Source organism: Malania oleifera, chromosome 7 (genome assembly GCF_029873635.1).
Source record: "Malania oleifera isolate guangnan ecotype guangnan chromosome 7, ASM2987363v1, whole genome shotgun sequence".
Classification (NCBI taxonomy): Eukaryota; Viridiplantae; Streptophyta; class Magnoliopsida; order Santalales; family Ximeniaceae; genus Malania; species Malania oleifera.
The window spans coordinates 6,099,510-6,119,234 of record NC_080423.1 but is presented as its reverse complement, the minus strand read 5'-3'; positions in this window follow the sequence as shown (position 1 = coordinate 6,119,234).

Genomic DNA, 19,725 nt, shown 5'->3' with positions numbered 1-19,725 from the left:
GAAGGATATTGGTGAATTCTATACTTGAGCTTCATTCTATTTCCTATTGATATTTTATATTTAAGTATATAGTGCTGAAATTGTACTAACTTGCTCTTTGAGAGAGTATACTTGTACGCAGATTTTATCTTGTGTTTCTTGTAGTTCATTGATGTTCTAAGGTGTTTGGATTGTTGGCTAAGCAAGGGGATATTACTTAGAGAGGCTGACTCTAGCCTATGTAAGGAGTGACCGAACGAGGGAATATCGTTTGGAGAAGGTAGCCTCTAGCCTTAACCAAGGAATGTTGTAATCGGTTTTGTTCCACCCGTCAATGGAACAGGTTTAGTGAATCCTTTGGTTGTTTTCCAAAGGCGAGGACGTAGGCTGGGTATAAGCCGAACCTCGTAAAAATCTCTGTCTCACTCTCTTTTTCCATATTCTTTATTTTCAGTACATATTTAAATTGCATGGATGATTTAAATTGAAAATAAAATATACTACGCATATTTGGAAATCAAGTAAACTTAAAGATTAATTTTGATTTGGGTTGCGGAAACCGAAAGGGAGTACGTTGTTGAAACCATATCTTGCGGAAACCATACGGGAGTACGTTTCTTGGTTAAACACGCAAAGATAAATTAACTGAAAGTTTATTTGAGTTTTGAATATTTGGAAAGAGTGATTGAATGTTGTATTGAACATCATATTAAGCAAATCCATATATACAGGGCTTGATTAAAATTTATATCTAGGGCTGACTACAAAAGCTTTATTGTGTTTGTGAAAGGATTGTTGAATATTAAATTACATTCTTCACAAGAAATTCATAATCACGGGGCTTATATAAACAAACAAACAATCTCAAGATCTTATATTACCAAAGTGCCGAATACCTTATATCTTGGTTTGATTGTTTGATGTTTAACTTGTACTTGGCAAATAAATTGATTGTTTGGTTTGAAGATTATGTTTAATTGATTGGTTGTTTAATTGTGTTATTGATTGGATAAAAGAACTAAGTTCTTGTGTGATTGGTGAAATTAAACAAACAAGTTAAAGAATTGGTTAAGTGTTTAAAGAAGTTAAGGATTCTTAAAAGAAGTCAAAAGAAATTTTTAAAAGCCAATTCACCCCCCTCTTGGGAAGCTATTCCTAATTTCACTTTCTATCCCACCTATGCTCTCACTACACTACTCTGACTTCGGCTAATATTCTTATGGCATCTAAAAAATGTTATATAATCATGGGGTGAGACACCTCTTAGTAAGATAGAATAAATTAGTGTCAGTGTGTGGCAATGAGTCTATATATATAAATGTATGATTCATCTCTTAATTAATGAAATGACATAGCAATTTAAACTATATTCATACCTGTACAATTTCATATCGCATATTCTTTTTCAGTTCATAACTAGGCTTGAAAGCCCTATATATAAAAATTACAAGTCACATGATGTGTACACATATAAATCAATTGCTGAGATTGGGGTGTTTCGTACTGCCGTCCCCCAATTAGCCATTCATATTCAATTCACAATTCATCACATACATTTGCAATGATACATATCAACATTTTCTGCATGATTGAGGCATTTCATACCACCGTCCCTCAATCATCTATTCATATTCATCACATACATATACCATGATTCATATCAAACATTTTCTGCATGATTGAGGCGTTTCATACTGCCATCCCTCAAACCAGCCAATCATCACATATATTTGCGTTATCATTATTGTTATTACATGTTTCATAGTTTAAGATTATATGTTTTATGTTTTATAATTTGTTTGATTTAGGTTATATAATTTGTGTGTAAAGTAAGGGTTTCTAAATGTATTCGTAAGTGGTCGAGGTACAGTTTCCAATCATCTGATTAGATATAATAAACTATCATATCACAACTCTTGTATATAAAAACACTATCATACTATCAATCTGTATATAAATCATTGTTATATCATAACCGATCACGGCACTAGGCCGGCTATATTGATCACGGGACTGGGCCGACTATATTGATCATAATATACTAAACAGTATCATAATTTCTCTAACATTTATAACCTTATAAAAAAAATCGTTATCCAACCATGCTTGTTTTGTGTAATCATAAAATAATCTCGCATACTTATATACACAGTATAATATTTATTCTTGCCACACAATTTGAGTAATAATTCATAATATAAAATCTGCATTGGATAACTATATTTTCCTATTGAGAATAATGGTATAATAAACTCTGGGGTTTTACTCAACCTGAGAATACCTGTTTCCCAAAAATAAAACTATAACAATAATTATCCAAAATTCCCATATACCTAACCATTTGGATAATCACGTAACATATTTTTGTACTTAAAATCTCAGTTTTAAATGGTTAAATTTCAGAAAACAAGCTGACCTAATTTATTCCCCTTACCTGCTCACTGAGAGAATTCCTACGAAGATCCTAAAACCCAAGCTTGCAGCGATTCAGAGTTCAAAACCCTGAAATTACATTCCCCAGTTCAATCAACTCAATCTTAGAATTACAATTATTTTATTATTTCTTAGGCCCACACACTCCCCAATAACTAATTAAACTTTAAAAATAATTAAGAGATATAATTTTATTATCCTTACCCTAACCTTAGAGTGGTGCCTAGGAAACCCAAATTAAAAATTTGCTCTACTTAAAATAACTAATTAAGGATAATTTTATAATCCTTACCCTGCGGCTTGGGCCTTACGACCCAATCCTTTGCTCCATGAACTAAACCTTAGGATAGAAATCTCTCATTAAAGAAAAGTCGGGTTATCATCTAGACTGAACGCAACTAGGCTCTGCCAAAGCCAAACATCTTTGACTCTACTATTCCCTAAAATACATCACCAAAATCTCCTTACACCTACTACATGAGTCCAAACCTCAAACAACCATAAGCTTTGTATATCCACTTTTCTTGACCCTGTTAGATGCCTTATACAATAGGCCAATCCCAACTTAAGTGACATCCAAAACTTAAACAAAAGTTGTCAAATTATTTTCCAGTACAATTGGTTTATCTGCAAAATGACTCTTATCCAAAACCTTATCATCGACTTCCAATTCAACTTCAAAACTAGTGTATCCTAGACTTCTGAAGATTTTCTCCCAATGAAATCACCATAAATACATAACCGAATATACTGTTAACATTAGGAAGTTAATAATAATCTTGTGATAACAAACTGCATTGTCTTTCCATTTATCAGAAAGAATTCAACCTCAAACTTTAAAACACAAGAGATGAATAACAAAGACCACAACTATTTTATTTTTTTTCTTTTTCTACTAACTCAACATGTTGTGGGTTGAACCCCAAATGCAGTGGTTCAACAATTTCAATAGCAACTTCCTCAACTACCTTTTCTCACTGGTTGACCTTTTTTTGAATGACCCTAAAAGGAAGGCTTCTCTTCTAACTGACAATGTTTCAGCCTATAGAGCAATACTCATTCAGAACCACCAAAATTTCCACATTATCTCCCACTGTTCACTAGATCTAAACAACCGGATATGACCTCCTTCCATCCTCGGGATGACCATTTGCAAATTGAACCACAACTACACTCGTCTTAACTCACAATCGCCAGCAACTCTTGCAAGAACCTTTGCTTATAGCCTTTTTCATTTTGAATTATCCTGCAAAGTTTAGTAAACTTTTCACACGATTCATTTTTATGTGAGAGAAATAACACCTATGTGAATCTAGAAAAGTCATTAACAATGACAAAAGCATATGATTTACCACCAAGACTTTGCACAAAATTAGGACCAAACAAATTCAAGTGAAGCATTTCAAGTGGTCTAGTGGTAGATATAAATTTCTTTTTCTTAAAACTTGATTTTGTTTTTTTATCCATTTGATATGCATCACAAATTTTATCTTTTACAAATGATGTTTTAGGCAAGCCTTTTACTAAATCTTTTCTTACTAGTTTTGACAATAAGTCCATGTTAGCGTGTCCTAAGCGTCTATGCCATAACCAACTAGCTTCATTTATTGCAAAAAAACAAGTTACTTGTTGTGAAGCTAAGTTATTAAAAGTAGTAGTGTATACATTTTCATGGCGATCTGCATTAAAAAGAACTTTATGATCTGTTTTACTTTCAACTATGCATTTATCATTTTCAAATGATACCTTATATCCTTTATAACACAACTGACTTATGCTCAATAAGTTATACTTCAACCCATCAACCAATAGAACATTATCAATAACCAGGGAAGGATCCTTACCAACCTTACCTACGCCGATGATGCGTCCCTTTGCATTGTCAATGAACATCACATACCCTCCATTCTTGGGAATGATTGACGCAAATTTTGCCTTGTCATCGGTCATGTGCCCAGAGAACCCGCTATCTAGGTACCACCTGTCCTTGGAGGATGACGATCTCAAACACACCTACAAAATAGACTAAGTGAACAATCAAATTGAATATGACCAATTTATTTGCATTTAAAACATTTAATTCTACACTTAGGATCTTTAGGTGGGACTTGAGATTTTGATTCGCGTGTGAAGTATCTCAAGTAAAGATTAGGTCGTCTAACATTTTCAATGCCATTAAAATCTAGACCCTCTTTACTTAGAGAATTTTTTTGGGCACCAGGTAGTTTTTCAAAATTGCATTTTCCCTTGGTGATTTTAAAAACAATTTTGGAGCTATCCTCCAATTTCCTCTTAAGCTCAGCAATAGTCACATCTTTTTCTTTCAAAATCGAAGCATGGGAGGTTTTTGAAATTCTAAACAATTTTGACCAATTTTCATATTTATTTTTAAAATCATCACTTTCTTTGGTCATTTTATTCAACAATTTAGATACACGAATATATTCAAATTGTAATTCTCTAAATGTAGGCATGTAATTAGAATCATAATCATCAGACGAATAATATGAAGATAAAGAGGAAGAAGACGATACCTCATCATCGTGTGCCATCAAGCACCGATTAGCAACCTCTGAGTCGCTGTGGTGTGAGTCTGAGTCACTGCTACTTAATTTATCCCATGAAGTGCCTGCTTTCATGGTTTTCTTCTTTTTCCTAGCATCCTTTTTCAGCAGTGGGCAGTCCGGCTTGATATGCCCAACTTTGTTGCATTTGTAACACGTGAGAGCATTTGATTTTTCTTTTCTTTTATTAGACTCTCTCTTCTCAGATGCAGACTCCCTATATCTTTTGTATGGTTTTCTATTCTTCTTGAAGAACCTACTGAATTTTCTAATTAGCATGACCATATCATCCTTAGAGTCAGGTTCACTGCATTCACTAGATGTATTAGTGGAGGTTTTCAATGCAGTCACCCTTTTTGCCCTATTATGTTCATTGAGTCTCTCATTTATGGCTAATTCATAGGTAATCAGGGAACCTATCAATTCATCTAGAGTCATGGCCATAAGGTCTCTACCCTCAGAAATGGTCGTAGCCTTAACTTCCAAAACAAGAGGCAAGCCTCTAATGATCTTCCTAATCATCTCATATGTAGGATAGGTCTTACCTAATGCATGCAGTGAGTTTATAATGTGTGTGAATCTAGTGTACATGCTCTGAATGGACTTGCCTACATTTATCCTAAAGGCCTCACATTCACTAGTCAACATATTTATCCTACTATCTTTCACATCCCTAGTACCTTCATACGTGACTTCTAACTTATCCCAGATTTCTTTTGCCGTAGCACATGCCATTACTCTATTAAACTCATTCGCATCAAGACCACAATACAAATTATTCATAGCAATGGAATTCAAGCTAACAACTTTCATATCATCATCATTATATTCTTCCTCAGTTTTAGGAACTCTAGTTGTACCATCTGTTTTCATAGGAACATAATTTCCCTTAGAGACGATCCTCCATACCTTCCAATCTATATTTTGAAGGTAGATGTGCATTCTCTGTTTTGAGAAGGTGTAATTAACACCACTGAAAATCGGAGGTCGTGTGGAAGATGGTCCCTCAGGGAAAGGGGTCACAGTGCTATAAGCCATCTAAGATTTTTTACAAAATAACTATGAGTCTATGTTACGTGGCTCTAATACCAATTGTTAGCCTTACCGTGATCCCAAGAGGGGGGGGGGGTGAATTGATATTTTAAAATTGATGCTCTAGGTCAATACCTTAACAACAGTATTTTTACAACTCTAAAGTCAATCTAGTGCAGGTAAAATAAATCAATTGCAATATGTAGCAGAAATTAAATAGCATGATCTAATCAACCAAGCATGCACCAGAAAGTAGTAAAAAGTAAGTGACACCCAGACGTGTTATCAAGGTTCGAAAAATTGCCTACGTCCCCGGCTTGGCTAACAAGCACAATGATTACCACTATAATGCTCACTTAAGCGGGTGGAGTGACACCTAAACAATCAGGTCAATTAGCACAGGGCTGACCTCAACCTTTACAAACAATCCTTACAGGACTGGATTACTGCCCCCTCAAGCCACGCCTGGAATACAACAGTATTTTTCTCAATAAAACCGGTACAGTGATTATACTTTCATGTAAAGCAGATATGTACCCAATAAGCAATCATATACACATCAACAGTATGGATATAGTGTAAGCTCAGTGATGTAAATAGTTGTGCAAACAACACTCAATAAGGTATGATCAATGGAATGCTTAGGAGTGTTCAATACAAGCAATATCTTTGAAACTAGATAAAGCAAATTTCAATAGCTAATCAAGATTCCAAAGATATCAATCAGATATTCAAACTAGGTCAAGAAAATTTTCTTCAATGAGATAAGCATACTACTAGTTTGAAAAATGTTTTGACTCATTGAAAATATTTTTGCACAACAAAAATCAAAGCTATGGAAGTCTTGCAACAATTATGCAAAGACCCCTAAGTTTGCTAATCTATCCCAACAAATATTTATAATAAGAAATCAGGGGGATAAAACTAAGTCAAACTCCCTAAAAATAATATCAATAATCACTTAAGCAAATGGGAGTTTTAGCACTATCTATAAATCACAAGCACACTCTATAAGCTCTCACAATCTCAGAATGTAGCAAGGGAATGAGAATTTGAGAGTATTTGGATAATATGAGTATTTGCAAAAGAGAGGATTCTTGGCTAATGATTTTTGCTAAGTTTTTTTTAATCCTCACAAATGAGCCTATATTTATAGGCAAGGTAAAAATTATAATCATTTAGGACCTTCAGGGTATTATTAGAAAAGTTCTAAAATGCTTAGGAAGTATTAACCCAAATTAACCCGTGTTTACCTCGGGTGAAATAATTTTAACCCGACAAGGTTTGGGTGGTTGAACCAAGGTTTAGTCGCCCGAACAGACACATTTTTAAAAAGTCTTTAAAACAGTTTGGCAGCCCGAGTGTAGTTTTGGTAGCCTGAACAAAATTCAGAAACATTTGTTTGTAGGTTCAGGTGCCCGGTCCTAGGTTTGGTAGCCCGAACGCATGTGTTCGGTCTTCTGGGGTTTATTTTGAACTAAATTCCTCGGTAGCCCGAGTTGGTGAAGGGTCCCTTTCAGAGGGTTCGAGCGCCTTTGGAAGATATGCACAAAAATGGTTCGGTCACCCGAGAGCTAAGTCAACTATTGACTTCTCAACAGTTCGGGCGCCCAAGGAGTTTTGAACTCCTGGGGTTCGGTCATCCAAGCTCTCTCAAACTTCGTTATATTATTCAATTTAATTCATTTTTAATACTCCTGAATACTGTATGATATATGTGCATAAGTGTCGGGACCTACAGTCATGCTAGGGTCTTACTGAGCTTACCATATATCCTATATGCATGACATGCAGGCAATTATTACAGATCATATCCCTAGTTACTATTACAAACCCATATTACATTAATTGAATTTACAATATGAAATAGAATCTTCAGGGTCTTCATATCTTGCTTCAATTTCCATTCCTTGAAATGTTCATCTAAGTCTACCCATACACTTGAAAACCATCAAATACCTAAGTACTTGTCATTATCAATATCGGGTGTGACCTATAAGGTGAACACACGAGAACCTAAAACCACTACCAGCATACAATACACATCAACTGCATCTTATACGAGAGAAGTGACCTTTTGAGCTCATCTAGAGTCATTGCTTACAAATTCCTACCCCAAGCTATGACTATAGCCTTAGGTTCCCATATGAATGAGAGTCTTCTAAGAATTTTCCTAATCATTTCATAGGTGGGATAATTCTTTCCAAGAGCATAGAAAGAGTTTATAATATGAGTGAACCTAGTATACATACTAGAGATAGATTCATCAGGGTTCATTCTAAATGCTTCATACTCACAAGTAAGCATGTCTATACGACTATCCCTAATGTCTACAGTCCCTTCATACGTTATTTCTAACTTTTTCCAGATTTCTTTAGCACTTTTACTACCAATTATCCTATTAAATTTATTTGCGTCTAACGCACAGTAAAGGACATTCATGTCACTAGAATTTATTTGCATAAGCTTCATGTCATTTTTGTTAATCTCATTCTCAGTTTTAGACACTTCTTTATTATCAATGAACTTTGCTGGCACATAATTTCCTTGGACAATAACTCTCCAAGCCCTCCAATCCATAGTTTGAATAAAAATTCTCATCCTTTGTTTCCAAAAGGTATAATTAACACCGCAGAGAATTAGAGGCCTTGTGGAGGATTGACCCTCACCAAACGGGGATATACCTAGGTTTGCCATTAGATCTTTATGCAACTACTTGCTAGGATTTATTGCAACTAGGCTCTGATGCCAATTGAAAGTCAAGGTGTGATCCTAAGAAAGGGGGGGGGGGGTGAATTGGGTATTTAAAAATTAATGTGGAAGCTTAATCATTTTTTAATCTGATTTTCACAAGTGATATAATTACTTCAATAATAGCAATGTTCTCAGCAACTAAATATATCAATATAGGATCCTTAAATACGAAAGAGTTTATACACTGATTTCAACACATCATCAACTACACAATATTAAAAATATTCATAGCAAGTCAATATCAATATAAATATTCTTAACTACACAAGAGTTGTAACACCCCGACCCCGAGGGGCCTGGGATATTAACTTTTTACTACTGATTTACAGCGGAAGCAAAATAAACTCAATTTTTATTAAACCAGAGCACTAATATTCCATATTACAATCATTTATTTCAAAAGAAGACAAATTACACAAATATAAATATCTGAAACCATACTAATATTTCTAATAAATCTTTATTTTTCTAATCCCCACCCGCATGCTTGCTAAGCTGATTTCTGACATGTCCTTCAGAGTTATCTGAAATAAAATATGATTGGGGTGAGACGACGCTCAGTAAGTAAATAAGATTATTATTAGTGTGTGGCTAAAATGAGCTTTTAAAGAATTTCGTAAAACAATATTTAATACTATAACTTCAAGACTGCTTTTAGAATAGATATAAATTTAAAAATTTCTACATAAAACTTTTGTCATCAATTTCAACAGTAAATTTTTATAATCATATATTATAACTGTTAAATTAAACTTTTAACTTTAAAACTGTAAAAACATTTAATGATAAACATACATATACTTTTCCTTATACGTTTTCCTTAAATCGTCATTTAAGCACCAGAATGATCCTTTTCACGTAAACTTATACTTTTCCTTCAAATCATCAGTAACTTATATACGTAATTAAATATGTATAAACATATATTATAAAAACCACCCTTATGCCTGTTTGCCGTAAGTCATGTTTACCCCCATGACTGGGTTGTGCGGTCCGAAGACTGGACTTAGCTGGCTGGCCGACCAAACTAAATCAACGTACATAAACTCTAAGTGAGGATTTCCTTATTAAGTCCTGGTCCGGAACCAGGTGTGCACTCAAGAGAAATCCACTAACATAAATAACCACTCTGTAAACAGTGTGGGTGCACTCTGATCCGTATAAACTTTAAGCTGCGGTACCGAGCATCTGTAACTTTGAACTTTCGTTGCCATAAGGGGTTTTAAAATCATCTTATTATAATTTATGCAATTTAAAATAATATCGTGAAAATCTCATCTTTACTCATATTTTCATAAAAAAATGTAACGTAAAAATAAACTCATGCCACACAATTTTTGTGTTAAAAATATATATAATTTTATTTTTGAATAGAAATAAATGCTGAAAATTTACCCGAGGGGATTAGAACATTTCTTAACCCAAATATAGATGCAAGTATATTAAAGATAGAACTGGTATAATTAAATATGCGTAAAAATAAACTCATAGAAATTTTATGGAACTAAGTAACATAATTAAAATTTACGTACAAAATAAACTCGGGTATGAATTTAAAATAAAAAGAAACTAACATAATCAAAATTTACTTACCTTCTTCTTTTACCGTGTGCTACGAACACAATAACTATCTTTAAGATATGAGATCGGAAAGAGTGGGTGAGTGAGAACTTACTCAAAATTCTCACTCCACCACAAATTCTTTCACTCACTAATCCTTCTCTTCCTTAGAAAATTGTTGTGAAAAATGAAGGTTGAGAGCTCCCTATTTATAGGAAAATTTTGGGGAAGAAATGGAATTTATAAAAGTGTGGGGAGATGGGTGAAATTATAATTTTTTAAAAATTAAAGAATGGGCAAGGGATGGGCAAGGTATGGGTTGAGTATGGGATAGGGATGGAGGCCATGTGGGAGTGCTTGCCACCATTCCCACTAAATAAATTTTTTTAATTAATTACTTACCTAATTAATTAATCAATAACTTAATTAATTATTCTATTATTTTATTATTTTTTTTCTAATCATTATTATCATTATTATTATCATTGTTATTAATTTTAAACTACTTTTAGTATTTATTTATTTTATTATTTATTTTTGAACAAGAATTAAATTTAAATTTTAAAAACTCATGTGGGCCCCACATGGTCTTGTGGGCCCCACACAACTTCGAGACCCGAATGGATCCTACGTAACTCGAATAACTCTTATACGATTTTATGCATCCTACATAGCTTTGAGACTTGTGAAAACCTCCATACGGCTTCGGGACTCATGTGGGCCCCACACAGTCTTGTGGGCCCCGCATAGGATACCTATATTATTATTTTATCATATATTTCTACAAATTATATCAGTTAAAACATTATTTTATGTACTTATTTACGTATATAAACAGTGTCTTGTGGCTCCGGGACTCATGTGGACCCCACATAGTCTTGTGGGCCCCACATATGATACCTATATTATTATTATCTTATTATGTATTTCGACAAATTATGTCTGTCAAAACACTATTTTATGTATATATACTTATTTACGTGTACAAATAGTGTCTATCCTATTTATCCTATGAAATTCCATTTTGACCAGGCCGACCTCCAGGGAGCGACTGAGCCGCAATGGTCTCTGAGCACTCGCTAAGACAAGGTCTTTCTTAGGCATCAAACATGGAATCAAGGACCCTACAGAAAAACACTTCTATATTGATATTAACTTAATGACCATTTTTATTTTATTATAATTATGCTTTAATCGTATATATATTTTTGGGTCATCACAAGAGTTGTTGCTATAAATTCAATATGTGATCAAACTATCCAATAGTAACAATATTCATTGCAGTATGATTCCAATGCGTGATCAACCAAAACAATGAAAAACAATATTCACAGTAGATAGAAATCAATGTCAATATGCTTAAAAGATAAAAGAGTTAAGGAAGAGATGACACTAGATGTTTTGCAAGGTTCGACAACCGTGCCTATGTTCTTGCCTTAAGCAACCCACTGAGGATTTTACAATCCCTCTTTCAATAGACGGAAAAGCCTCTTAATTTTAGGAGGTGAAGATGCCTTTTACAAACCTTCTATAATAAGCGAAGTTGTCTCTCTCCTTACAATAAGTTGAGTTACCTCTCTCCTTTGTTTAGGCAAAGTACCTCACTCCTTCACTAGGCAGAGTTGCATCTCTCCTTCAATAGGCGGAGAAGTTCTCAAGAGAAAATCCCCTTTTTCTTGTTACAAAAAAGTAATTAAAGAATAGTTTGTACAAAAATAACTCTCTGAATAGAGTAGATGTACACAATCAAAGCTAATGCACTCTCAGAATGATGTTGCTACAAAGCTTGAAGAGTAAGCCTAGGTTTTTTGGTTTTGAAAAACTATAAGCTTGAAAATATGAACCAGGAAATAGCTTTAAGCAAGAACGACATAAATCACTTTGGATATTCAATAATAGGTTTAATCTCTTATCTAAAATATGTCTAGGGTTAGCTATTTATATGTAGGTTTGAATTATATCCATTGTACCTGTTTTGGTAACTTAATATTTGAGAATCGAAAAGATTTTCTGCCGTTTAGGAAACTTATCGCAGTGCTTCGGTCGACTGAATTGAAAGTTCGGTCACCCAAACCAATTTAAATCAAGAATTTCAAAACTGGCAGTAGCCATTTGAGCGAATAAACTCTAAGCTTGGTCGCCCAAACCAACATGACAGTTATGGTGTATTCCCAAGAGGGGGGTGAATTGGGTATTAAAAAAATCTAGGTTTCTTAATCCCTAATTTTTAACACAACCAGTATTACGCAACCTAGGGTCTTTCTAAATAATTACAAATCCCAATAGTATATAACCGAGCAAATATTTAAAACAAACATAGCAGTCTCAGTATTTCCCAATCAATCACAAAATAGTATATCTCAAGCATTCACAATAATCACCATAATTTAGATGTAAGCATATAAGTGCGGAAATATAAAGAGTGGAGGGAAAGAGAGAATGCAAACACCGATTTTTATGAGGTTCAGTTGTACCTGCCTACATCCTCACCTCAAGCCAACCCACTTGAGGATTCCACTATCTTGCACACTTAACCGGGTAGAGCAAAGTCATTTACACTCTCCTTACAAGGTGGATCCCTCCTTTACACACTCCTTACATGATGGAGCTCTCCTATTCAAATGTTACCCCATGCTTGGTCTGCTACTTCTAGGCGCAGCTGCCTCTCCAAGTGATGTACCCTCACTTGGCCACGGTTCACTACTCGAACTGTAGGGATACAAATAAAAATGAAATTTCTGTATAATAGAGTGCTTTTTAAATAAGCAAAGATGTACAATTTAAAAGCTATATGCACTATCAAATGATTTATATTTGAAACTTGAAACTTAGTAGAGTATATGAATTTCTCTCAAAATATTTTTCAAGTAAAATATGAGAGTAGGAAAATTATTTTCTTTATATTGAACTTTGATAAATCAAGAAGCTTTTAAGCAATATATATGTGTTTAAATATGCTCAAAGCTTTCTTGTAAAACTCAAAAATATTTTCTCCAAAAGATTTTTCAAAATGAAGAGTAGGAGAAAAATATTTTTCTCAGGATTGACCTTGTAAATATCACAAGATAAAGAAGCCTTTGGATCAATATATATAATTTGAATATATGCTCAAGGCTTTCAAAATAAACTCAAGGAACAAGAAGGTTTTCAAGCAATATATATGAACGTTAATATATTCTCAAACCTTACTTGTATAACCCAAGAGATTTTCTCCAAAAAGATATTCAAAATAGAGGTAGGAGAAAAATGAACTTTGATCTTCAAAAACAAGAAAACATTCAAGAAAAAAATATAGATGTGAATATGTTCTCAAGCTTTCAAAAATAGCTCAAGAAGAAGAAGCCTTTGAAGCAAAAATATATGAATGGATATATGCTTCAAGCCTCCTTGGAAAACCCAAAAAAATTTCTCCCAAAAGAGTTTTCAAAATGAAAGAGAAGGAGAAAATAGAATTTGATCTTCGAAAATGGGTTTTAAAAATTTTTGGGAAACAAAGAATATGCAATAATGCTCTCAATATGTTTTCTAACCTTTTTCAAGTGCTTAAGGCTTGTATTTATAGGCCAAAAACTCAATATAGCTATTATATGACCATTAGGGGTTTACAATATTATTATATTTCGAAAAATAGCCAATTTTCAGCTGTTAGGTCACTTTACCAAGAGGTCCAGTCGACTGGGGCCAAACTCCAGTCGACTGGGGCTTCAAATACGCAAGGTCTAGTTAACTAGGATGAAGATTCGGTTGACTGGGCTTGGGTTTTCGCTACGGACACCTTTCAGTTTTTTGAACATAACTTTTTCTATACAACTCCAAATTAGACGTTTGTAGCATCAAAAGAAATCTAGGAGAAAATCTCACAACTTTTGTGTTGAACACTTTTTAAGATAAGAAGTGATTGATTGAGAAAAATGCTCATAAATGAGATGGAAGAAACATGAAGGGAAATTTTCTATTATGGATACCTTTTAGTATTTTGGGTATTTCTTTTTCTAAAAAAACTCCAAATGGGTCGTTATTGGTATCAAAATAAATTTAAGAGAAAATACCACAATTTTCATGTTGAACATATTTTAAGATGAGAACTTATGGATTAAGAAATTGCTCATCATTGCAATGATAGAAACATGAAAAGGATTTTAAAAACCTTGTTTTGGAGTTTTTCACTTGAAATAATTTTTGAACATTTTTAAAATGATTTTCCATGAAATATAGAGTACCTAAGGTTAGTCCAAGGTCAATGTAGAGAGCTTCAATTTAAATTAAAAGATCATGCATGCACAATTGAAACCTAATAAACAACACAACTTAAAAACATAAGTCTTTAAGCTTTTGCTCTTCTGATTCCCATGGAATACGCCAAGAATGTGATCGTTTAAGCGCTTCATGGCTTCCATTTTACATATGTCATTTTTGCTTACGGAAACATAAACATGCTCATACACTTAATGTTCAAATGAGACAGTGATTTGTTATTATCAAAATGGGATAGGACTCAAAAATTCAACACAACTACGTCTGGAACTTAACAATGATAGTAGTCATTTGGTTGATGAAGCCTGAGGTTCGGTTGCCTGAACTCTTTGATGCTAGACCAGTTTGTTCAGACTCTGCATTCGATCGACTGAAATGTTTTCCAAGACTTTAAAAGGTATCTAGGGTCCAAATAAATAACTTAAAAGTTTCGTAACAAAAACGAACATGAGATGTACTTACATGAATTCCTATTGTACAATACACAAAACAACCTATCTAGGTCTTCATGTCCTTAAGCTTGGTCTTTATCCAAGCTTTTCTTCAACAACCATCTTTCATTTACTTGTGTGCTTCATGACTTTCCAATTTGCATTTTCATTGTGTTTTTATACCGTAATACCTGTATACACACTTAATGACACAATTAGATGCTTTGGTTTGTCATTATCAAAATGAGATTAAGCCTTGCTAGGCCAACATCTTGGTCATAAATATATCTTCTAATTTATTCCATAATTTCTTTGCAGATATCTCCTTGATAACAAAATATTTTTGATTTTTAGCGGGACATAAACGAATTGCACCACATACCCGACGATTGATCTTTTCTTAATCTTTGTTGCCCATGCCCTCTGATTTATCATTTAGAGCAATATATAATTCCTGATGGTACAGGATGTCCATCACCTCACATTGCCATGTACCAAAATTATTGGTACCATCAAATTTCTCCACCTCAAATCGAGCATTAGATATCGTCTTTGAAAATGATGACGAAGCTGTTGGAATTGTAGTTTTTGCCATCTTCCAAAACTATATATCCAATAGAAAACCAACATAACAGAAGACCTAGGATGAATAGTACCACACTTATCCCAACTGTGTCTACCATGTATATCCTATGAAATTCCACTTTGACCAGCCGACATCCAAGGAGCAACTTGATTGCAATGGTCTCTAAGCACTCGCTTAGACAAGGTCTTTTTTAGGCATAAAAAAGGGAATCAAGGACTTAATAGAAAAACACCTCCGTATCAGTAGTATTCAGCCAAGCTTTGATACCAATTGTTATGCTAGACACCCCACTTATGCCAAACACCAATACAACAACTATCGCTATTGAATATATAACAAAACTAAAGCAATGCATAAACTAATAATAAAAGATAACAATAAAGAACAACAAAAAAATTTAGGAGGTTTGATACAGAATTACCTACGTTCTCGAGCGCCGACGATCAATTCATTACTTTTAGAAAATTACAACTTGAGCAAATTTTAAATTACCAATAGTAATTAGAAATACCTTAGAATACAAATATTATTTGTAACTCTTCAAATGGGAGATGTATTTACGAATGGTGAGGGAAGCTCCTTATACAGCTTCAAACTAAAAGTTTAAAAAAACTTTCCATTAATGTGGGATAAAAAAACAACACTTTATTTGCTTTAAGTGCAACAGGTTGAATTTTAAATGGACCCTACCCATAACATGGGTTTGATGGAATTTGGTCATTAATTAATAATAATTTTTATTTTATTTTATAAGAATTTTGTGAAATAAATTTAGTGGAGTGTCATCAATTACTATAGTGAGAAAATAATATAATTTCCTTAATCTACTCACTATTAAAAGGATTTACAATTCCCATGTATGTCTGAGAAATAGAAACACACAAGATATTAATTTGTAACACTTTATAAGCGGATCTAATATTTTTATGAAAATGAATATTTGTGTTTGCCAAATGTTAAAGGTAACTTTAACTACATTGACTATCATTACGAGTTGTTGCAATTGGAGCGATACAAAATGCGAATATCATGTTAACCTTCCCAGTAATGCTCTCAATCTTTCATGAAAAAAGCTACTTGTGTTCAATAATTTTCGAAACTTAGCTATAACCTAACTATAAATATTATAAACCTTTGTAGCTCAAGCAAAAAGGAAAATAATTATAATTAGATACTTATACTTACTTTTATGGTAATTGTCAAATCTCCGCCGTTCATATATTTTAGAAATTGTATTTTATTGCACAGTGCACCCACACTAGATCATACCAATTGTTTTCAAAGAAGAGGAAATCTAAAATTTCCTCTGTTTCTCAGCCCATTGGCTTGTGATGCCTCCTAAAGGCGTGACAACAAGTTTCCACCCACGTGGCGAAACTCATGAGCATGAGCACCAATAAAATTATTCCATCTGTCGCACACCCCTGCTTCAATTGTGCACATGGATACCTTCATAAAAAGGTTGAAAGTGCAAGCTTTGAGCATTCGCCGATTACCCTCGCCCCAAAGATGTTCATCTTCTTCTTTTTCTTCCTCCTCCTCCTTTGTCTTCTAAACATAGCCATGGCTGCCGGAAACAGGCACTGTTGGGGCTTCTACAGGGAATCTACAAAAAACAAAAGATTGCAATGAAAGAAAACAGAGAAGCAAATGAGGAAGGAACGGAAAAAAATGCAGAGGGCTGTGAGAGAGTTTAACCCGTCTCTTATTATTCTTGATATACCCATAAGGATATATATACACACGTAACATAATAACTAAGTAACTAATAAATTGAAAAACTAAACAACAACTGAACAACTAAAAATAAAACAAGAATTGGTTAGAACAACATCAGAGTAGCAACAGCAGGATGAACAGCAAACAGCTACAGCAACTGCCAACCAGATAACAAAATATATTTTGACACGCCCCCTCAAGATGGATTATGGATATTATGAATACCCATCTTGGACAAAATGTTGCTGAAAGGTTGAGAACCAAGTGCTTTTGTAAAAATATCAACTAATTGGCAATTTTTATTGACATCTTGGTTTTGATAACACCTCGTTGAATGAGTTGTCGAAAAAATGGCAATCTACTTCGATATGTTTTGTTCTTTCATGATATACTGGGTTAGCAGCTATGTGAATGGCTGCGTTATTGTCATAAAATAGTGAAGCAGCTTGTGAATGAGGAATGTCAAGCTCATGGAAGAGTTGCAACATCCAAACGATTTCAAAACCTGCAGTACCCATAGCTCTATATTCTGACTTTGCAGAAGAATGAGAAACGATTGTCTGTTTCTTAGATTTCCAAACCATAAGAGAGTCGCCTATGAAAACACAAATCCCTATTACTAAACATTTGGTGTCACCACAACCAGCCCAATTAGAATCTGAAAAAACTTGCAGATGTGTTAAGGAAGAGGTGGAGTAGAACAACCCTTGTGATGGTGCACCTTTAATATACCTCAAAACCCATAAGGCAACATCAAGATGAGGTTTTCTTGGTTCATTTAAGAATTGACAAAGAACTTGTGTTGAGTAAAAGATATCAGGCCGTATAATTGTGAGATAAAGCAATCGACCAATTAATCTTCAATAATGTGTAATATCAGTCAATAACTCACCTTCATATCAAGAGAATTTTAAATAAGGATCCATTGGAAAGTTTGCTGGCTTAGCTGCTAACATGCCAGCATCTTCTAGCAAATCTAATGCAAATTGTCATTGACACACTAAAATACCCTGTTTTTCTCGAACAATTTGCAAGCCAAGAAAATATTTTAGAGGACCTAAGTCCTTTAATCTAAACTGAGTATTCAAGAATGATGTGAATTCTGGAATAGGTGATGCAACATTTGAAACAAGCATAATATCATCCATATAAACCAATAGAGCAATGAAAAAGGTGTTGGTCTTCTTGATGAACAAAGATTTATCTGCTTCAGATTGAATAAAACCATTAGAAATCAGAGTATTGGATTGAAAAATGAATTTTCTACTGCAGTTGATGCATTTTGATGTGTATCTAGTTCTATGGAAATTGAAACTGGAATTGTTTCTGTGATAGAAAAATTTGAAGTTGGAGTAATGAAATCAGAAGGAAGGGGACTTGAATGTGCATGTAGATGATTCTGTGAATTTTGACCATTAAAGATGTTATCATGACATTCAAACTCAGGTATAGGGTTTGGGATTATTGGAGTAAGAGGTGTGTCTGTGTGAGGCTATTTATTTGATGCAAAGGGAAAAATGGTTTCATGAAAAATCGCATTACGAGATACAAAAATTGTTTTTTAATGCAAGTCATATAACTTGTAACTTGTAAGCCTTAATGCCACAACAATATCCAATAAAAATGCATGGTTTGGCTTAAGGGTCAAACTTTGATCTATTGTGACAGAGTGTTGATGCATAACAAAGGCATCCAAGAATACGTAAGTGATCATATAAGGGTGGCTTTTCAAATAACTTCTCATATGGTGACTTGCCTTTTAAAACTAATGATGGTGTTCTATTAATCAAGTATGTTGCTATAAGGATACAATGCCACCAAAATTTTAAAGACAAAGAGGCTTGAAACATTAAGGCTCGAGCTACATTTAATAGGTGCTGGTGTTTTCGTTCAATGACAACATTTTGCTGAGGTGTTTCCACACAACTTAAATGATGAATAATTCTTTTTGATTGTAAAAATTCTTTCATATTGAACTCAGGACCATCATCTAATCTTAATACTTTAATTGTGGTTTCAAACTGAGTGGAAATTAATTGAACAAAGTACAACAGAATGGATTGAGTCTGAGATTTCTATGCCATAAGGAATGTCCATGTACTTCGATTGTAATCATCTACAATGGTAAAAAAATATCTAGAACCATCCATTGCACATATGGAAAAAGGACCCCAAATGTTGCAGTGTATCATTTCAAAAGGTTTTGTTGTATGGATTGAACTTGCTTTGAATGACAACTTGTGTTGTTTTGCTAATGGGCATATGTGACAGATATGAAGATTACTTTTATTTATGCTTGGAATATTATTATGTAACAATGATTGTTTTGAAATAGAAGGGTGTCCTAAACGACAATGTCAAAGATCTTTTTTAGATAAATTAAAATTCATACAATGAACTGAATATGGTGAAA